At 36.2% G+C, this 23,630-nt stretch overlaps 1 long non-coding RNA gene across 2 annotated transcripts in view; it reads left to right on the top strand.

Annotated features, from left to right (window-relative positions):
• Nucleotides 1-14,796, top strand: part of LOC126486483 (uncharacterized) — a 222,069-nt gene extending 207,273 nt beyond the window's left edge. For both annotated transcript variants that reach the window (XR_007588138.1, XR_007588137.1), the window contains exons 2-3: nt 11,709-11,798; nt 14,593-14,796. This is a non-coding gene — a long non-coding RNA (uncharacterized lncRNA). The remainder of the gene's footprint in view (nt 1-11,708; nt 11,799-14,592) is intronic.
• Nucleotides 14,797-23,630: the final 8,834 nt, after the last annotated feature.

The raw sequence follows: 23,630 nt of genomic DNA, 5'->3' as shown, positions 1-23,630 counted from the left end.
ACGACAGATATGCCACCCAGCCTGCAGCCCCTCACACACAGTGCTTGTTAACGGGAAGCTCGTTCTGACTCACATCTACAGTAGCAGGTAGTGAGGCATATTTCCTTAGCAGAGAGGAGCAGGAGATTAAATTACAAGCATTACATAAGGAGAAAGAAAATCCAAGCTGAGACAGCTGCCAAGGGCCCGGTGCACATTTCCTGTTCCTGAAGCAAAAGGCATTTCTAGAGAAACAGCTGCAGGGAGCCAGACAGGATGTAACTGGGAGGTTGTAGAACAAGGAGCTGAAAAGGAAGACACAGACCTTGGAGCTGACAGCCAGGCAGGCTCATCTTGAATTCTGCCTGGTGTCAGCTGACAGATGCAGGCAGGAACTATAGGACAGACAGCGTCACAGCAGCTGACTCCGGGAGTACTGGGTTTGAATACAGGAAGCCAGTGAGGAAAAGAGAAGCAGCAGCTGAAACAGGGACAGAGAAACTCCGTGAACAACTGATTGCTGAGTTTGTGCTTAACTATAATGGGTTCAAAACAATCATATTGAACTGCACTGATCATTCAGAACCTAAGAAAATTTACCTTTTATTAAACACATCAGTTTCTGGACGATGATTTTTCCTTAATGTCATATTCCAAATTTTCATAGCTCTTTACATAAGGAACATAGACTTTTTACAAATGTGACTGATTGTGGCTGCACCAATAATTTGCTGAACCATTTATCCTTAGAAGGGAGTGTGATCCCAAGTTTTAGTCATGGTCATAAATGGTTCATACAAGCTTTCTCTCTTCTAGGATTTGCTGCTCATGAAAATTTTCAAACTAATTTTTTATTTGTTTCATGAGTAAAATCAATTTAATTAAGAAAAGATTCTTCATCAATGTTTTTTTAGTTAATATCTTTAAGATTTTGTGTAAAATATATACTTTGCTATTTAACAATGTTGTTATTAAAAAATAAAGCTGGTCAGTGATAAAGTAGATGTATGTTGGTGGTTTACTGGTCTCTAGGGTGATGGTTATCAGCTACATCTGACTTCTCAGAGTTTTGAGCAATGTTTTATTCATATAACTATGTTTGGAGAAGGCTCTAAGTATATCTTAAACAGCATACTTTTTCCTTCCAGGTTTCTGTATTGCCTTTGGAACATTAAGGACCATCTCTGATTCTCTTAAAGACTCCATGAGCTCCTGCCACAAAAACCTAGATTTGTTGCTCCCAAACTCACAGTCCTTTCTTTTTATTACTTTTCTGGTTCTGACATTAAGAATTTGACTTATATTCATAAAGAGAAATTGATTTTACAGTTTGGGGTATAGCAGTTGAAATATTGAGCATCAGATACTAAGACAAATGCTCTAAAATGGACCTAAATGACCCCTCTTCTTCTACTTCCCATTTTGTCTCCTAAAATAGGCAAAGTAAGAAAATACATCAAAATTCTTAGGAAATTAAAAATGGAGACAAAACCTAGGACGAACTCAAATTAAGAAAGAAATGCCTGGGGCTGGAGAGATGACTCAGCAGTTTAGAGTACATATTGCTCTTTCAGAAGAGCTTGCTTAGGTTCCCAGAACCCATATCATGCAGCTTACATACTATTGAAATCTAGTTTCAGGCACATCTGATGCTCTGTTCTGACCTCCAGAGTTATCTTCACAACTCTGTCTCTGTCTGTCTCTGTCTGTCTCTCTGTCTCTCTCTCTCTCTCACACACACACACACACAACACATTAAAAGTACATACATTAAAAGTACATTCTTAAAACAAAGAGAAGCCCACAATATAAATGTATTATTGCTAAACTGAAAAGCAGTTTCATTGTGAATCTAAAATGAGGCAGCAGAACATTTGAGCTTCAGAGCATTCAAAGTTGGAACGTTCAAAGTTCAAGTGATGTCATAAGTTTGGTTCTCTGGAAAGAAATCCTGGGGTTCATGTTTGCTCACCAAAGAGTGTTGAAGAGTATTCTTCCTAAGAACATGAGAAAGGCAGTTCTTTCAGAGTTGGGAGCTGAGAAGCAGGCCACTTATGGGTGCGGCTTCTATCAATCTCATTGACTCTTCTGGAGTTAACATCATAGTCTTTCAATGGTATCTTATTGCCGAGCCACAAGCACTTTATGTAGGGAAGCATGGCTGCATGAAAGGTGCTTCTCCTTGATAAGGATCATCTGTGCTGAGGAAACCAGCTGGTGAGTCATCAGGGAGGTTATTTCTAGTTGCTCTTGTGGGGAGCTTTAGCCATTAACAGAGAAGGGTCTAAGAGAAGCAATGACTTTGAATAAAATCATTTTCATGCTCACCAACTTCATATCTCTAATATTCCTCCAAGAAGTGAAATCTTGTTTCCGAAGAGACCAATGAAATAAGGTCCAGGGATGAGGTAACCACACCATTTCATCTATTACTGGGGAATAAGGCAGCTACAGTGTCAAAGTGGTTTTAGAACTTCCTCAGAAGGTTTTCTCACAAACACCAATGCATTTATGCAGCAAGGCAGAAGCATTAAAATGTCCCATAACCATGCACAATTTTTCATTAGGTAGGACTGTCTCTGAAAGCTGAGAGGTGCAAGAATAAGTATGCACCTCAGTATATTTCCTTCCTTGACACAAATGACTCTATATTGAATGTCATGAATATTTTTATAAATATCTATTATTTAATAACAGAGGGACATTTTAAAAATAGACTTAGGTAAATCGTTCAACTTTATTTCTTTTTGAAATATATAAAGTATTTATGAAGTGAATAGATGAGTTCTCACAGGTTATAAGGCCAGGAATTTAAATTTATTTGAATTTTCAAATTCACAGTACTGGTCAGTTACTAAAATTCTACCTATGAAACTTTTAATGGCCTCAGAAGTAAATCACATTAAATACATGCAACTATTTTATGAGCTTGTATAATTTTCTAAAAAGTAATGCTTTTTTTGCTAACTTTCTTAAATTAGTGAATCTATAATTTTAAGGAGATCCCGTGTTCAAGTGGAACAAACATTCATTCTGAAGACAGATTTGTGTTTATTTCCGCTGTGGTGTATGCTAGATCTGTGACACTAGGCAACTCATTTACTCTCCCGAAATCATAGCTTCCTCAACTGTAGAGTACAGGAGATGAAGGAACTCTCTAATGAATTTATTATTATTATTATTACATTATTATATGCATGACATCTGTCACAGGAAAAGGTTAAGTGCAGATAATCGTATTTTCCTTTTTAGAACACTCGGCTAGAAGTCGAATGGGACTGCTCCTTCAGCATGCACATGGTGCTGGTATGCAGGTAGTCCACAAACTCAGTAAACACTTATGAAGGAAAAGTTAAGCTGGCAAAGAAGACTTTATTCAGAGACACTGCACAAAGTCTGTGTGCCAAGCAAACTCACAAGTTGATTCCTTGGAGTAAATGTCAGGAAAGTGTTGAAGCTATCCATGGAGTATGAATGAGGCACTGATATCTGCTAAAAATGAAATGTATTGACTTGTATCAATCCTGAATGAGTTGTCCTGAAGAAATTCCATTTGTTCATGATTCTATAGACTTTTCATGTTTTTCTTGATATTTCATTTAGATTTTTGCCCTTGAATCTTTTCAAGGTTTAGTCAATTGGACTATTTTTTTTCAATTTTATAGAATTAGATTATGTGAATTTAAAAAAAAAACTGCATTTGAAAATAATTTTTCCCATGTCATTATGGAATTTATTACCGTATTAGGTTTCATTTCTCATAGAAGTTTTTTATGCTTCTATGACCTGCTCATCAAATTATGGCCTTGAATGTTCAGACCATGTTTCTACATAGCCCACAAAGCTGTACCCATCATGGGCCTCTACAATAACCACCGCCTCTAGAACTTTCTTCCTTTTCACCTTGGATCATGTACAGTGTGAGCCAAACCAGCTTTGCAACTTAAAAAGTCTGTGAGACAGACAGGTTTAGAAATGTCTTCTTTGGGGAAGTGACTCAGTTTTCTACCATTTTCCCTGATGCATTTCTGAGGTAAGAGCCTCTAGGATGTACGCTTTCACACAAAGAATGTACTGTGAGATGCTACATGGCCCAATCTTGCTACTAAAACTGTTGAGTAAGAACAGCTGCTATATTTGATGGTAGACAGAGAAGCTATCTTGTCTCCGGTACTGAACATATTCTGCTATCAACATGTCTTAGGCCACCAAAATAAAGGGACTGGAAAATTGGCCTATATTGTTTTGTTATTCTATTTCAGAATTCAAATAAATATGAATTATGTTCAGATTTCTTTATAATTTTTAGAATTAAAGTAGGAAATTCTGTTGCAGTTTGGTGAAATATTTCTAAATATGGTTGTAATGGAAATGCTTAGAATAAGCAGGAAAACTAAGCTTTGGGTATTGTATGTAGTGTGATGTGCACAATAAGATGTGGGTAGATTAAATTATTTCTTTGAAAGAAAATGGATTATTGTACTTTAGTCTGTTAGGAAGAGACTCACCATTTTTCATTGTTGCTAAAGTAAAGATAATTAAAAAATTAAGAACAGAAAAAAATAACGTTGCTACCAGAACTAAATCAAAGAAAACAAGATATCCTTGCTTGTTAAAACTCTCCTCTTGTCAGTTTAGGCTACTAGAAGCATAAACTGCAGCACGGCTTTAAATTTTGGGCCTCAAGCATTTTTTCAAAGTGTGTGCATTTACAATTTCCCTCATGATTTTAGGATTTAATAGGAAAATATCTATGTGTCTGCAGAGGCTGTGAGGTCATTTTTCAGTGGTTAACTTGCTGGTCTACGTGAAAATTCGAGAAAGTGAAATGAGAAAGGAATATTTATTGGTAAGTGGATTGAGAAGTTCTTTGAGGTTCCGAGCTGGCAAAGAAAGAACTTCATCATGTTCTTCTCAAACAGGCTCCTAAGCCACAGCCACTGAGACGTGATGACAACGCCGGCAGGAGGGCTTCCTTACACTCCACATCCTTGCCAGCGCTCACACTGCCAAGCATTGCTTCTGGAGTCTACATTTCTCACATTTAATTTTTAGACAATGATTTTTTGATTTCAGACACATCATATACATGCAGCAGGAGAGGTAACTGCGAGTCACTAGGCATTCTCTGAGGAACTTAGTGCTCTAATGGATTAAAAGGGTGATACTTTCCCATCGGTTCTTGTCTGGTGCCAATCTAAACATCAGGTGCTTCTCATCTCTTTAATCCTTGTTACTAACTCTAACTGAAGGCTTAGCATCAAGTACTCTGTACTCTTAAGTATCTCATGGCAGAAAGTGGTGTTCATCAATAGTGCTTGCTCTTCTTCCTTGTTATTTTTGAGGTAAATAATGGGGTTATATTTCTTATACCCTTGATGTCATGCATGACTATAAGATTTGCTTTAACTAGTTAAACATGTTGAAATAATGTGACAGTTCTGAAAAGAAGCTTATATGAACTTATGTCTTTTCTTGTTTTAAAATGTTTATCTCTGATAATAATTGAGCTGTAATATAGTAAAGACTGTGCTGGCTCTTGTCCCATATGGCTCATGATCTCTGCCAATGGGGAGCATGCTCTCCTGCATTGCAATAATGTAAGGGAACATGAACAGAAAATGAACCTTTTTGTGTTTTAAGCCATCAGGCTTTTCCTTCTTAAGTTGGAATTACAGCTCAAGGTATCAGGACCCAGGTTCTATATTCCTCTTCACTTCAGAGGATAGGATTTTTATTTCCAAGCATACTTCATGGAACAAGATGGCTAGTCCAACCCGTGAAGCCTTCATTCCAGAGATGAAAGCAGGGAAAATGTTGGTTGTGGTATTGTTCTCGTCGTAAGATTGTGCTTCTTGATAATGTCATGAGTCACTTCTACTGTGTCTCATTCGGTGAAATTTACTGATGGAATACACATAAGAAAGAGATTGATGGTGTTTGATGCAGAAATGTTCCTACAGTTAGTACTACTTCTTTCAGATAGGAAAGAACTGATAAGAGAAGCCAACCATTTCTATAGAGATGGTTCTTATAATGTGTACCATTCTGTAGATGAGAAAAGAGAAACGATGATGATTTAACTTAAACAAGATTATCCAACTGATGATTGAAGGTATCTCAGTTTCAATACAAGCAATGACTCCACGGCTATGGGATAGTCATAGAACTGGACATTCCCACTGTTCACCTACACAGTGGAAATTCTATTTTAGTATTAGAGAAAGTTCTATGGAATCATATTGACTTGATGTTTTTACCTTTTCTCTTCAGACTTGGAAATAAGATATGGCTGAGATCTCTAACTAGCCAGATGCTCAAAATTATTGCAAATAATTTAACTAGAATATGGCTGATGCACATAATTATTTATAGCAATATCCTAGAATTACTTATACTATTATAATTTATTTAACATATTTATTGATAAATAAATCAATGCTTTTCAGATGCAGCAAAAAACTCAGTGTTGAGTGAGATAATCAGGATAACTTTAGTGAGAGTAAGTGAAAATGTATTATAATTTTTTAATTTATAATTTCCACCTATTATCCATTCCTTGGTGATTGAGAATCCTGTTGTTGAGCTTAAACTTTGAGTATATTGGGCTGGAGAGATGGTTCAAAGGTTAAGAGCATTGACTGCTTTTCCAGAGGTCCTGAGTTCAATTTCCAGCAACTACTTGGTGGCTCACAACCATCTGTAATAAGATCTGATGCCCACTTCTGGTATACAGGAAGACATGCTGTGTATATATAACAAATAAATAAATCTTTTTTTAAAAAAAAACTGAGTATATTGCATGTATTTCAACATGAAAATTTAATAGTCAGTAACACTATATGAACATTCCTTGAGGCATATTCTGGTACTCTTAGATTGTTAGCCATGAAAAATAAGTGTACGGGACTACATTGAAAAAATAAGAAATACACGCATAGAACAAATTCCCATTTTCCTTAGCTTCTGAAAAATGCCTCATGCTGTCATAGTAATTATTTCCACTGATATGACAGTATTTTGATGCCATGAGTAATGTGGATGTTGGCAGAAATTCTGCACCTTTTGTATCTTATCCTTGGTGATGTTTTCTCTTCTGGCAGAAGGAGCAGCTGTTAATAGTTAGTAGTCAGTGACTGTACAGTGTGATGTGATTTATGCCCATTAGAAGGTACACGACTGCCTTAGCTTACCCTTTGAGCCGTCACCCAGCCCATTTCACTCTTTTAATAAAAACTATTTTTTGTATCAAGACTCGAATTCTATGGACCTACATTAAAGTTAAGTAACCTGAAAAGTTATTGTTTACACTGGGTTATATATTCAACTTCCATAATTATCTGTATACCTACAGAAATGTTAAACTATGTGTATATTAAATAAAATGAATGAACAGTGAAAAGCAGAACTACAGAGTTAATAACCACCACCTTCCGGATTAATTTATCCCTAAAAAAAATTTACACACAAGAATATTAACATGCTTCTCTCTAAGTTTTTATACTATATTTTGATTACCTTCTTTCCTCTCCTCCAAGTCCTCGTAGATTTTCCCAACTTCCTAATCCCCAACTTCAGGTTCTTCTATAACAAAAGAAATCACACACTAGAACATGGGTTTACCTACTCGAGTATGAAGCCTTCACTGAGGTGGCGCAGACACCCAGTGACACTTTATTGGAAAAAAATGCTTTTCTCTGTCACAGCTGGTACGACGTGGTCAGAATACTTCTTGGCTAGGGGTAGGATTTAGTGATGAAAACAACCCTGACTTAAAATACAGATTTTCTCTAGTTACTAGTCTTTACAAATACAACTTCTTGAAGGAGCTGCTGTATCCAATGTGTCTACTTGGTCATTTCATATTTTCTCTGATTTCTGGCCCATGATATGAAAACCTATTTTGTTGTTGTTTTGTTAGGGTAAACAGTCATTTCTATACTAGGGCCATTGGCTTTTACTGCTATCCTCCATGTATCAATATTTGACTCAATTAACTATTTTCTTTATCTCACTATTTTTTTCCGTCGTAGATTTTAAGATTTTGATATTTCTTCCAATCTCCAATCTTTTTATGTAAATCCTTACTTTATGTTCTCTGGCTCACTTATTCTATCTATATAACTTTTTCAGGGTTTGACTTAATCCCTTGCCAGAACATATAACTTCCTTATTTCTTTTTTTTCTAGCACATATAATTTTAATTAAAGTGCTGTTAAATTGTATTAGAGAAAATGTGATTTTTGTTTTTCTGAGTCAGTTATTTTTTCTTACCATAATTATTATCGGTTTTATCTACTTATTTTTTTTCTTATCATATTGTCTTTACTTGATTTATAACATCATCTTATTTTTCCCAAATGTGTCACTTTGTACTTCGTTCCTGGTTCTCTTCATCCTCTCTTCTCAGTAATCATTCAGACCTCATTCCTTACATCTCCTTTCTACCAACATTTGTGTACTCCCTTATATTATCCAATGTATAGCTTTAAATATTCTCTACATTTGATTGATTGCCATATTTTGCAGTGCACCGTGCCTCCGTGTCTGCGCTCTGTGTGCTGGCACCCAGTTCTTGAGCTTTGGGCAAGGGGGCTGGAGTTTAAAATACACAGACACACACAGACAGAGAGACAGCGACACGGGTCATCCTTGAATTCCCCAAGAATTCCCCCTTTATTGTGTTCAGGGGCAGATATATAGAGATAGCCACGCCCCAGCCAAACCCACCAGAAACCACTCTCCTGCCATCAGGAACTCCTGAAGGTCTCTTGCTCAGAGCATCTGTAGGCACTCAGATCTGGGGATTACAAGAAATTCAGGATCTGGGGTCTCACTGCTCCCAACAGCCGTAGTAGTTTAGGTCATTTCATAAACACACTATGGGATAAGAGTTCAAATTTAAGAAATTATCTGGAAGATGACCTAAAGGCACTTTATGTGCAGCTCAGAAAGGGAAAAAAAGTAGCAGAAGGCAACAGTAAGGAGAACAGAACATAGGTGAGCTCGCTACAACTGTTGGCCAGTGGAGCTTGATTTCAACAGAGGAAATCTAGAAACAAGCATATGGCACTTCAGCTGACCTTTGAGAGAATAAAATTCCACAGCAGTTCTAATCCATCATGTATGGTGATAGTATGTATCCAGTGTCCAGGGAAGTCCCTCATGCTGAGGCCACAGTACTGCAAAGTCTATGTTGCAGATTCCTCTCATAACTGATGACCACATTTAGCTTTTGTGTTACCTTTATTCTAGCTGGTCTATCACCTGCACCCTTCTCTTCTTTGTGTCAAATTCATTCTAGTAGAAAGAGGTTTTTTAGTTAAAATTGCACCTTATGTTTTGTCAGGTTTTACCTCTTAACCTGACCTGTTTTTATTACTCTTATACCAACTTTATCTTTTATATAGATAAAAGATATGTAATTTCTGTCCATATCTGTTCTTGTATCATAAGATATGGAAGCAAAGGTCTCTGATTCATTTGTTGTTATCTCTCCAAATCTAGAAAATCCTAGTAACTGACCAAACCTGGAAGGAAAAAAAGATGTTAGAAGCAATCCTAATAGTCTAAATGTTTTACACTTTCATAGTTTCACAAGGTAATTTATATTCGCTTCAATTGGGATTGCATGTATGAATAATATAGATAAATAAATCATATAAGCAATTTACAAATAAATTTATACATTTTGGTATATATCATCAGTTTAAGAAATCAATAAACAACATATTTTCAAATTGTTTATCATTTCTTTATACTTTATTAAATTAAATAAAATATTCATATGAAAGAAAAAGCACATTTTTATTGAAGTACTACTGTGGTAGAAAATTTATAAAAGATATTGTATTATGTTACTCTATAGTACCTCTGCTGGCATTTAAAGACAGATATTTAATAAAGATATTTATTGAAAATGTAGAAATTTAAATAAAAGAGTTTATTAAAAGAGAGAATACTGTTAAATCATTTCCCCAAATAAATCAGTTATTCATAAAATGTTCACAAGACATTGGAGACCAAAGGAATTTAAAAGACAGTGAGAGAGATACAGTACAAATTCTATGATCAGAATCATTCTACTGGATCCCATTCAATTATATTTTTCTTATATTTTAGCTTAGTGAATGATTTCTAGAATAATTTTCTTGATATTTTAAAGATGCCAGTTTGCAATCCTCCATAGAAAAACAAGCAAGCAACTTTTTTAAAAAAGCAAATAATTCATGTCCTTTTACTAGATACAGCTCTGTATTAAAGGATGTAGGAAATAATCTAACATGGACAGATGTTCAATGCACAGCTATGAGCAGCGAGTTCCGTGTATGAATTAGCAAGACCTTAATCAAGGACATGAGACTTGGAGGTAAATTAGGCATCTCCAACAGAGTCATAGTTACAGGGTATGATGCACGTGCCAATACAAAACCCTGCAAGGCTCATTTAGGAAACAGCATATTTCAATTTATCTGGAACTAAAAATAAATAGAGAAGAATCATCAAGGAAACCACTAAAGTTACCATGAAGACCTTTTCTTTTATATTTGCCAAAATTCTTGCTCTTCATGCTGAAATAGCTTGAGATTTGTCCAGGACAGTAATATATTTTCATACTAGAAATATGTTTGTAGGGATAGTTTGTAGAGTAGGTTGGATTAGAGGGTATGCTGAAGAATAGGACACATTTTTATGATTCAGGGTAATACTAATACTTACTAAGGTATTTTTATTGGTACATTGGTCTTGGTATTTAGCATACATTTTATAAGAATGGACTACTCGGGGTTTGGTTTCATTTGGGGATAAAGTTCTGCTTTTGACCGCTTTTGAAAAATAATGATAGCTACTTTATAAAGGGATTCTCAATGAGGAAAATTTGAAAGTGGGGGTTAGATCATACAGTGTGATGTGATATTCATCTGTGGAAGTGAATGTTCAGTTGAATGTACCATGTTACATGTGAATAAAGGGTCAGTGGGAAGTTAGTTTCCCATCTCTGAATCTCTGTTAATTCAGGTACTGGTTAAACATATTTTTGCATGTCCTTACAATTAGCTGTTGTAGACTTAGGCTTGGAAATATTCACCAGAATGGGTCAGAGAATGGGACATTAATGTTACAGGATATTCAGATCCCAAAGATGATTATTAACAAAGGAACATAGAATAGCACCAGGAGGGAATGGGATGAATACTCATTGCATATTGTATGAAAATGCCCAAAGTATTTGAGTCTCGATTTTTGTGTTGTTTAGAGTTCTACAGGAAAATAGCACTAATAGGCCAGGCGGTGGTGGCTCACTCCTTTAATCCCAGCACTCAGGAGGCAGAAGCAGGCTGATCTCTGAGTTCAAGGCCACCCTGCTGGTCTACAAGAGCTAGTTCCAGGACAGGAACAAAAAGCTATGGAGAAACCCTGTCTCGAAAATCCAGGAAAAAAAAAAAAAGAAAATGGCACTAATAGGGGCTGTATGTGAAATTCCGAAGCCAAGAGGTAATACAGTCTGCCATCTGCAATTTGGAGAAACCATAAAGTAATTCATGCAATTGAGTGAGAATCCGAGGGCCTGAGAATGGCAGGGGGGCAAGGATGAGATTGTAAATCTTGGTTTGAATTTGAAGTCTGAGAAATATGAGCTCCAGTGTCAAATACAAAGGAAAGATGGATGGTCACAGCTCAGGCAGATAAAATGACTCACTCTTCCTCTGTGTCTTCATTCTTTTCAGGCTCTTAGTAGATGGGACCATGAGTCCACACTGGTGGTAACTGATTGTCCTTGGCTTTCATGGGAATCTTTCCTTTAACGACCATCAGTGGTATGTACAGAAATATTATTCTAACAAGCTATGTGTGATCTCTTAGCTTAGTCAGCTTTACATTTAAAATCCAATCACACATTCACTTTGACTGTTCTGTTGAGACTATCAACCAGCTTCTGAAAATCTAGTGTGTCTGCACAGTGGAAATATTTCAATTGTTTTGGAGCAGCGTGTTCTTTTTGAACATTTAGAGGGATTTAGTAATTTGAGATGTAATTTTCCACTCATAGAAACAAGTACATATTGATTGTGTGTAATGGAATTTTTCATTCATTTATTTGGAGAATAGATTCCTTTCCTCATCTAATCCCTAAACCTCAGTGTATGTATTGATGGTTTTCATTAAGGGCTATGCTAACTCTAGTGCTTGCTGTTATAGTTTAAAGTATCTGGAATATTGAGAAATTCCTCAGAATACTATGTTGTAATCAGAAGAAAGAGACAACAGATATATTTGAGCATATGTGCTTTACCAGGTGTGAACAAAAGCTTGTGGAAGTCCATGGACTATTAAATGACTGAGGCTTTTATGGTTCTAGTTCCCTGCTGCATGCTGAGACATCACTTACAATGTCAGTGCAAATGATTACATCCCATAATTTCTGTTACCTAGAAGGAAATGTAGTCACTTGCTGTTAAGTACTATGCAGGTTAAGATTGCATTTGGGAGGCATGATCTCATACTTGAAAATGCTTTGACTAAGTTACTAAGTGACAGGGGAGTCTGGGGATTTAAATGAGGCTAACAGATGAAACATTTTAAAAGATGTCTAGGTTGTGGTACAAAAACCACTGGCATGGCGCGTTAACTTGGCAGAGTTTGGTTATTAAGTTTTAGCTCTAGAGAATCTTATGTGAAACTCTGTTTGGAGAACTAAAACACAAGCCTCTGGGTTTCTACAGCAGAGCCACCATGTCTATTGCAGCCAGTTCTAAACCCTTCACAGAAAGAGTGACTGGCATTGTGTTGTATCTGAGTAATATTACTATGGGATGCCAAATGCAATCATTGCTGGAATATTTGTCATGAACTAATTACCTCTACCTACAATTTTAAAACACATTGGTATAGACACTAAGGGACTGAATTATGAATGGCTATGTTCTCTGTGACGTATAAAAGGGGTTAGAATGGAGTTACCCTATAACAGGGCAACAATGTCCCTAGTAGATAGCCATCATAGACTAACAAATAAAAAAGTCCAGTGTCAGAAAGGGGTTACTTCTTTTGGAGTTGTTGTGCTCAATATGTTTTTGTACATAGATTTAATATTATATACAAAAAGAAATGAGCCTATTTTTTTAACATTCAGAACTTTAACTTAGACAGAATAGTTTTCATTATAGATTATGTGGTCAAGTCTGAAGAGTGTGCTGGCTTTAATGGGTGCAACTGTATGATTTGCCTTTGCTTTTGGTAGATGTATTTAGAAAAGTAATTGGAATTTAGGGAACATCTTTGATTCTAAGCAGTTACTTGCATAAATAATTGAATTATTTTGTTTTTCCTTATCCCAAAATTTGATGAGTCTGGCTATTTTTTCTGAATAATTTTAGAATCATGGCAACATAGACATCCATTTACAAAGGATGTAGAAGAATGAGGTGCTTATCTATATAATTCAGCCCAAAATTACCTCAGACAATTAAAGTGAATAGTCTGAGATCTGAGTTATGTGGATAAAAGCTACAATTTTATCTCTGCCAAGGGCACTATTAGTCATAGATACTTCAAGATAATGGTGATGTTTTCCACAAAGTTCTATTTATTTTGTTGTGGTGATGCTTCTGTTTCTTAGTGCCTAATCTTACTTCTATGTTCTGTCACATTTAAGGAAAATCAAATTACTAAATGACTAGTTTCTGTCTGTTTAATTTGCTTTAAAAATAAACAAAAAAGTAGGTCTATCTAGTTTATATAATTATTAAACTCATAAAATTTACCAGATAGTAATCATCTCCCAAACTTTATGCTGTTGAAATAAACCAGTTGGACACATGTCTAGAATGCTTGAAATGTGTGTAAATTTCAGTCATATGGCTGTGAACTTGAGCTGTGAATTAAATGCATTACAATCTTTAACATCCATTAAAAGCATATTTATAGTTTGTATTAGACTCTTTGAGTCACAGAATTCAATAGTCTATTTTTTTTAAGATTGTATTCCATTACTTAGTAATTATGCATAATTGTTGCATTAGGAATGCCAGTTTTGAAGGGAAGACCAAAATAAGGCCAGTAATAATTATTGTTACTGACCCTTGTTTCTGAACAAACCTGAAGACAATAAAAATGAGAAGGGGGAATATGTGGTTCTAGGTATGGATAATAACTGATAGTATAGTGTATGATTTTTGTCACAATAATCAGTCTTTTGTCTTCTATTTTAGTAAGGACATGAGTTTGCATAGTAGTAACACAACATTGGAATGTGTAGTGCCTTTACATTTTGCAGGAAATTAATGATAAAGCAGTACATAAGCTAGATGGAGCATCACATCGGGCTAGTTAATTCAGAAGAATTATATGAAAATCTGCTTGGTAATTTGACAGACATAGTGCTGTCACGGATATTTGAAGAACTTGAGATTCGCAGATGCTTTATAGTTGCTTACATCAGAGACTATCACAAAGAAGTGAGGATTTGGCCCTTTGTTCACCCTTGCATCTGTAACATCTAGCATCATGTACGGTATAGAGTTCGAGTTCACTCAAGTTGCCAAATGACTATGAGATTTCTTCATACTTGTCTTCCAATATGTTCTTTCTCTTGATTTTTTTGTACTACAGGAAGAAATAGACATTGAGATGAGATGGATGGAAAAAAAAAACATGAAATTGAAAGGCAACGTATTGAAAATATTCCATCCTAGTTTGCTCAGATAAAAACTAAGACGTGCCTTGACGAATGCTTAACTCCTGATATGCCAAACTACCACTGGGTTCAGTTACCTCACATAACTTGGGAATATTTTCTCTCAAGTCTCTTCAACGTCCGTTCCTGAATAATGTCTCCTTCTTCTCCCTTTCATCCCAAACACAATGTTTTTCTCTATAACAGACCCAGAATTACAGTCATATTTTCTCTTCTTGTCAAAATATGTTCTCTCTCTGTGTAACTCAGAGCTCAAGAAGATAACACTGTTTATAAACCTAAAACAATTTCAAAGAGCCTGGGAAAGAGTTTAACCTTTGTGGTTAGAGTTTGAGGCAATTCTTGCTTTATGAAGTGTATGAGAGAACTTGACATGTTCTGTAAATTTCAAGTAGTTCCATATTACTCAAGGATGAATGAAGAGTCTATAAGAACAAGTTAAAGTGTTTTTAGTGGCTCATATTCTGATTCCTGATGGTGACTCATAAGTTTCTAGCCTGAAATAATAAGTATGGTCATACCATCTTTTACCAAATTTCTAAAGAGAGCAAAGGAGTTTTCTGATAAAGTGCTTTGATTTACCTAGCATATTTTAAGTAGTACAGGTGTTTGTTTTATTAAGAAGTGTGCCAATGGCAACTGATAAAACAATATGATAAGATAATCAGAAAGCAGAGAAAAAAATCCCAGCAAGTAAGCAATCTCAGATAAAGATTTAGAAGTTATCTGGAATATCAACCTATGGATATCGTAATTTCATATGCCCAGACTATGGCTCATAGGTCACAGGCATCATCATTTAGCAATAAAGGCATGCTGTTATCAATAGATGAAGGTATATTTGGGGATAACAGGACCAGAAACTCAATGAGTTGGTTGGTTTTAAATGAATGAGTAAGGATATTCTCTCAAATGGTGTGGCTGTACCAGGAAGTAATACTTATGTTTAATAAAGACTGCCATCACTGGTAGTGAAGGAAGTCATTGCAGAGGGAATTTTTAAGGATGTAAATTGGATGTTAGAGGCTGGATAAATCACACGATTGAACGATTAGGTAGACATGTCATGCAGAGAGCTTGTCTAAGAACACAGAGATTGTAGAATAAAGAATCCTGAGAGATGTATCTTTGACGTGGAAATGACAGAGATGAGGGAGGGGAAAAGGAGTATGAAGGGAAGGAGGGTGGGAGGGATTGGGAGATGGATTTGTCTGTAGTTTCATAATAAGACACAGTTTTGTTGGTTGCTCTGTGTGTTCTTTGTGAAGTGAAGGGTGATGTTTTCTGCCTGTAGTAAGACTGCTTTTGATTGCAGAGCTCATCCTAGACTTCACAATTAATATTAGAATCCCGAGGAAGTGTGATTAATTTTCAGTCAAATTCTCTGGATGATTCATCAAATTTTATCAAGATAGACTGCAGTCCTAAAACCACTATGTGGTTTCATGAGAACTGCGGTATAGAAAGTCATCCTTTCCCTCTGAACCTGACTTTGAATTTAGTGAGTTATACAAAAACTCAGCTGAAGTCATCTGACCTGGAACATCAGGTTTATGGAGCTGTTTTTCCTTTGACTACTTTGATCCAGAAGAAATAGTTATTACTAACTTTGAGTGTTTTCTGTATTTTCAAATTCTTTCACATGTGTCTTCTTTTCTCTTGTGATGAGTTGTTTAGCAAACTCAGTCAGGCTGATTTACATAAAAATACTGAATCAAAGACTAAGAGAGGAAAGTTGAAGCCAACCTTGTGACTATTCCAGAAAGAACTGAAGATGTTTGGGGAAATGATCAGTAATGAGGCTGGTGATTCCTTAAGGGAGAACCTCGGATTTATAGCCTGGAAAGGCTCCTAATTAGAGTGAGAATGGAAAAAGATTTTATTCCTGAACTGGAAAACACCTTAGGCTCTACAAGCCTGTGCAGTTAGAGAAGATCTTGCTGATGGAGACACGATATCCAGTATGTGGTAGTTACTCCAGAATGTCTGTGGTGGGAACGAAGTGAATGAGAAAGGAGTGAGTCCCAACCTAGGGGATTTTTCTCAAGCTATAGAATTGATTTTGGGGAGAAGTGATTGAAATCCAATTTTCCCAATGACTAGGTTAGTTATTCTGTCCATTAAATTAAGCATTATTTCAAAGAATTGTGGAGGAAACCACAAAATTTACAGTTTTAAAATGAAAGACTGCAACAAACTATAAAAGAAATAAGCTGAGTTATCAGAAATTTATAATGAAATTATAAGTTTCTAATGCAGTATTTTGGGTTGAGCGCATGTGCCTGGCAGTTGTGACCATGATGCTTCACTCTTACCAACTTTGCTGGTTATACTAATAATTAGAATGTAGTCTCTAGAGCAAGACAGAACTTTTTTCTCCTCTTTATGATTTGGTGGTTGCCAAATATGAGTGCAATAAAGATCAGTTTTTTTCCACAGGTGACTGAGCTCCAGGTCTACAGATGATACTTTTTTTCTAAATTTTTAATCCCCATTTTATTTCCTTTGAAGATAACAATGTTCCTGAACCCTCTGCTCATCACTTACCATTCTGGTTTCCAGTTAAAATGCTTATCCCTATCTATGCTATTTCAATAAGAATGCCTTCTCTAGCTACTCCTGTGTTAATTTGTAATGGAACTATTTATGCATATTTCTTAGTTTTGGTCATTTCTCCATAAATATTTATTAAAATCTATTGATCAATCGCTCTGTTAATGCTGTCACAGAAATTAGTGAGAGTAGACAAAGTTCATCTTCATAAAAGTACTTGTATATGGAAATGTGTAGAAAATATAAATTCATGACTATTATTATTCTTATGATCAAAAATAATGTTCTTTTAATTTAATATCCCAAATATATCATTTCCAGATGATACAAAGCAGTGAACCGATATTAAGCAGCCCATTTGCCAATTTTCAGAGATTCCGCTATGCTCCATGGTTTTCCTTGTGGCAGAAGGAAAGACCATTAAGCAAGTGATGTCAACTCGCATAAGGAACACATGGGAGTAGATAGCAGTTTTGACCTTTGAGATGCTGGACCAGATTGGACATGGCCTTGGGTAACAAAAAGTCACAGGCCCTCCCATTGCTCTCTCTCTCTCAAACCTGAGTGCTGGATTCCGTTCCTGTTTCCCATTGTGATCTGTGAGTTCCCCTTTTAATAACCCCTTATTATACCCTGTTTGGAGCTAGTGTGGGATTACTTCTTCTTGTGCTTTCCCCTTCACCTCTCATTTGTCTTCTTTCCAGCTACTGTTCATCTTCTTGAATGGTTCAGAGTCTTGCTGGCCATGGGTATCCTCTTGGAAACACTGGGCGTATATCAGTCAGCCTCTCTTCAGAATGTGCATTCCCAAGTCTATCCTTACTGTCACCATAGCCTCTGTATAAACAGCACTGGGTACTTAGTAAGAGTTGTAGGATTCTTCTAGAAGGTATTGTTTGTTCCCTATGTGCTGCCTGGCTGGAGGAGAGGTCAATATGAGCAAAAATATTGACATTAACCTACATGTAAAAGTTTCTTATTTATTTTAACTGGATGGTATTTTTTTCTTAATTTTCACTATCAAGTCTAGTGTTTTGTATATATTTTGGACACAAGAGTTTATTCTTTATATTATTTGTAAATACTTCCCTGTTTTGGCTTATTTTTTAATTGTGTTAATAATGTCTTTGGGAGGTCAATTCATGTACTTTTTAATCTCGTAGGTCATGCTTTGGTATTATAAGCCCAGATTTACAAAAAATTTTGTAAAATATGTAGCAGGATTCTAATAGATAACACTAAACAGTAACAAGATAAAATATAAGATAAAACAAAAACAATCACATCCACGTTGGGCAAAGTCAGTCAACAAATGGTAACAGATTCACCTTACAGCTTATTGGTTACTTGGTACTTCAGCTACCAGGGGTAATTTGGTAGTTTCCCCTTAGTAGAGCGAGAATGTTTTGTTGAGTCAGAGGAAGTGATTTTTGAGAGGCCGACCCTTCTCTGGCACTCTTGGTGGTGCAGCAGTTACCCTAGGCATGGTCTTTAAGGTTTCGTCATTGATTGCTGCCCCTCCACACACACAGTCCTTTAGCTTCCTTGGGCCTGACTGGGCTACTGCAACACTTTTTTCCCCTTTCCCTTTTCTGCCTCCCCTTCAGAGCTGCCTGAAATCCCACAGCTTCTCTATACCTCCATGGCTTTCATCCCTTTCTGGCAAGCCTTTGAGCCTCTTCAAAACCCTGGTACCAGGTGTCATATCTCCTTGGGGAAGTTAGCCCTGATCCCCGTTGGGAGCAGTGATGACCCACTAAATGGTTTGGTCCTTATCCAGTCTTCCTGAGTCCTGGAGATACCCTTGAAAACAGGAAGCTGTGACATTTTTCCTTGCCCCTCTTCTCATCCATGGGAATGGTGTCATCTATATTCTATCATTCCCCATTGGAATGCCTTTTAGAAAACCTCCAACTTCTCCACTTGGCATCCATTCTGAAGGACTCCAAACTTACTCACTTTTGGAATCCAATTTGACCTCAATATCTCTTAGATAACCAATCCAAATGGCTACCTAATGGTACCCTAGCTCCCAATATTATTTGGCACTTTTACAACTACTCCAAATGATCATGGAAATGGGAAGATATTCCCCAGAGCTACATTTCAACTTTCTTTTATCTTTGATCTTAGCCCTATCTCTGTTCTTCCTGTTCTCCTACCTAACTTATCCTAGCTATGAAGTCCAAACCACTTCTGATTCATTATATGTGCCTCCCTCTACCTGTTCTCAACCCTCAGCTCCTTCTCTTCCTCCAGAGTCTCCAGTCTGCCCCTTTCCCTTTCCCATGATAGGACATTCTAATTATCCCTCTTTGGCATCCACCACTAACTGTCAGCCCACTGTTGGTACTTAGTCCTCCTGCTACTGGCTCCTGCTCTTTCCAGGGACCTCCTCCACTTCCCTCTATTCAGCCTCACCCAGCTATGGCTATGGTTCTTTTTTTTGGTGACTTCTGGGGTGGATTGCTTGATCAAGGTACAAGAGGAGGAGTGGATTGTGGGGTGTGAAGAGAGCAAGGGTGGGGTAAAGTGGGGTGGGGGAAGGACTGGGAGACAAGGGGTTATGGGAAACTGTACTCAGGATGTAAAATAAGTAAATAAGTTTATTTTTTAAAAAAGAATAGGGCAAATAGATACACACTTATCATCCTGAGCTAAACAACTCCAAATGGATTAAACACCTCAACATAAAACCAGATTCCATGAACTTGGTAGAAGAAGAAGTAGGTCATAGCCTTGAGCACATTGGCACAGAGGTGTTTCTATACAGACCACTGTTAGCACCAAGACAAAGATCAATAATTAATAAATGGGACCTCATGAAACCGAAAAGTTTTTGTAAGGCAAAAGACACTGTCAATAGGCCAAAATGGCAGCATACAGAATGGGAAAGGTTTTCATCAAGTTCATATCTGATAGACTAATATACAAACTATATAAAAATCAAGAAATGGGATTTTAAATCTACAAATAACTCAATTAAAAATAGAGTACAGATATAAAAAGAAAATTCACAATAGGAGAAACCCAATATGCCGAGAAATGCTTAAGATTACATTTTTAGAAATTTCCAATTTAGAGTTAGTGATGAAGCTTTTACATAGAGTGAACTCACATCTTATGATATATTCAACTGTGAAGCACATTCTTTCAAGACAAATGATTTATCAGTTCTAACAAATGGAATGAAGGTGCACAAAAAATTTAAAAGTGGTAAAGTGTATTCTAATTCTAGAGGGGTTATTTCACAGAGATGATATCATGCAAAAATGGACAATTATCAAACTCTACAGCAGCAAGACAAGAACTAGAACACTAATCTAGAATTGCATTTAGCATTTTGCAACTGCAATCACCACCTCTGTTACCTTAATCACAAAGTTCTGTCATCTATAAATCAGAATAATTTGTTAGATGATAACCACTCCTTTGCAAGAATTAGCCTATGTGGTTTAGGAGAGTCATCAAAGTGCCCTTTTCAAGTTTTCTCTCCAATGACACCAATTTGGTGTCATGAAATCAACAAAATTGGGATTGTTTACAGTCACAAATATTATAAATTAGTGCTTTTCTGTAATTCTTGAAGATGTTTGCTGAAATTCACTAGTACAATACTGATTATACCCCTGAGAAAATCTTGAATCTATTTTGTAACTCCATTGGGAATGCAATGAAACGTCACACTGCTTTTTAAAGACAAAAAAAAATTCACCGGGTGTATTGAATGATTCATTTATGTAGGAGAAAGGCTACTGATCAAATTATTGTGAAAAAGATACAAGGTGATTTCTTACAGGCTTTCTAGTTGTATATACAACTGTTGTTGGGCTGAGAAATGTCAAAAGTGCGGTGACCATCAGGAAAAGACTGGATGCTGCGTAGTCCATGAATAGAGGGTGGAAGTTGTTTTCTTGCAGTGATTAATCTGTAAGTTTTCAGGTTTGAACAGCATCATGTTCTCTGTATTTTAGAAGGTTTCATTGCAAATATTACAAAGTATATATCTGAGCTATCAGCAGAAAAATATATGGAGATTATTAGAGGATTACATGAACTCATTGGTGTGCTGTCAATGCATAGGAGCATATACATCACATTACAGCAGGTTTTAAATCTTTATCCCGATGAATGTGATTCTGAGCTTGATGACATGGTTATTGCCATGTTTGCATTCTTCATGTTTTATATTAAATAAATCTGTGTAATATGTACTCAAAAGATTTTTTAGTACATTTCTTATACCAATATTTACATACAAACACAACTTCCCTCTACACAAAAGTATTTGTGAACTGTGAAATCACTTTTGTAATGTTTGCGAGGCCATTTCTAGACGTGTTTCCCTCCACCTCTTTTAAATTATTCAAGAGTGAGTCATTTTCATTTCTAGCTAGAGATCAAGGGAGAACCCACAAGATTGTTAATTAGCCAAATCATCCTTCATCCTCAACAGTTAAAGACTTTCAAGCCAATTAAAAAAGATTCACGAAGTTCTGCTGTGGCAAATTCTGGCAGTTGGGACTTTGGTGTGGGTTGACAGGTGATATGCCTTACACTTTTCATGGCACTGCTGTAGCAACAGCAAAGGTTACAAACGCACCATTCATACCCTACTCACGCTGTGCAACTGCACAGCAACATCCTGGAGAACAATTGCTCACTTGCTATTATGCTTGTGAATCTCTTCTAACATGGGCTTAATGAGTTTCTTCATGTACAGGAATACTGAAAGTCTAAAACTAAATGAATATGCATATTAGATTTTTTTAGAAATTGAGTATTCTCTATGCTGGCAGTTTTGCTTTTGTGTGTCTGGATATATTATTAGTGCCTAAAAGTTATTTTCTTTGTTGGTTGCATGTCTGGTACTCAGTAAAATGACTCATTGTTTCCTTTATACTTCAGACCTGTATTAAGTCCTATTATATCATATGACTGATTCAATGACAGTTTGTGCCCTTGTTTCTCTCCTGTTTTGTTATAAACAAACCTTAAGTATCCATTATTATTTTCTTTGTGCTTTTTGTTCACATTCATGGCTTTGAATTTTTTGTGTTATTAAACTGTAAATCTTCAACTTAGTCCTATCCTTTTGTGCATCTTCTAACTGAAAATATTCACTGTCCCAAGCTCTCAACTTCAATATTCAATAATAACTCACTGGGATGATCATAGCATAGTCACAAATACTAAAACCTGCAACATTATTATACATTTCAAACTTCAAACATTAAAAGTCTATTTTCTTTATATATTCAAAGTAATGGAATATTCATTTATCTGGTTTGTTTAAATGTTATTTACATTTTTATGGTACTGTAAATCAAATTCAGGACTTTGCCCATCTTAGGCAAGTTTTCTCCCACTCAACAACATCCTCAGCCAATTTCAAGCTTTGTTGTTTTCTCCACTCAATTTATTCATCACCATCAATGATAATATAGAGTACTGTTTTACTTCCTCTAATCTATTGTTCTAATTGCTGTTCAAAGCTTTCATATAGATCTTTCAAGGTTGTGCTGTCTTCACTTCATTCTGATAGCTTCATACCATCAATGACAGATTCTGGGTTTCTATGTCCAGGTGTGTACTTGGATTGCAATCTTTACATAACCAGCATGTGCCTAGTCTTCTCACATAACTTGTAGGAAGAGCTCTACTTATCCGTCAGTGCACCAGTCATAGAACATTTCACTTTCAACTAATCTGCTTTCAATCCCCTGTTGTGCACAGACTAAGTGTGGAAATGTTTATTGTGTTTGCAACTCAAATTTTTGACAATTAGTGGAATAATGAATAGGAACATAGGAGGAAGATTTCTATTGAATTTTTGTATGCATATAGTGTAGGAGGGTCATCTGTCTCTGTGTTACTTTCATTGGTTAAATAAAGAAACTGCCTTGGATTTTTGAGATGGCAGAATTTAGATAGGTGGAGTAGACCGAACAGAATGCTGGGAAAAAGGCAGAGTCAGGCAGACGCCATGGCTCTTCTCTCCAAGATGGATGCTGGTTAGACTCATGCTGGTAAGCCACAGTCAAGTGGCGATACAGATTATTTAAAATGGGTTAAATCAATATGTGAGAGTTAGCCAAGAAGAGGCTAAAACTAATGGGTCAGGCAAGGTTTAAATGAATATAGTTTCCGTGTAATTATTTTGGATAAAGCTAGCCAGGAGCTGGGCAGCGGGAAGCAGTCCACTCCTCCTTTTACTACACACATAGTCAGAAGCATTTTTCCCATTCAATTGGAAATTGCACTTTCTTCATAAATGTGACTGTTTTTCAAAATAATGAAATGGAAACAAATCCCAGTTAAGTTTGGAAGACATTATCCTTTATCCTTATTAAATTCCTATAAAGGAGAGTCTCCTAAAATAAAACCTCATACTAAGGCT

The sequence above is a fragment of the Alexandromys fortis genome, unplaced genomic scaffold (assembly GCF_014885135.2).
Source record: "Alexandromys fortis isolate MF-2015 unplaced genomic scaffold, M_Fortis_MF-2015_v1.1 scaffold_18, whole genome shotgun sequence".
Taxonomy (NCBI): domain Eukaryota; kingdom Metazoa; phylum Chordata; class Mammalia; order Rodentia; family Cricetidae; genus Alexandromys; species Alexandromys fortis.
This window is presented reverse-complemented; position numbering and strand designations above follow the sequence as displayed.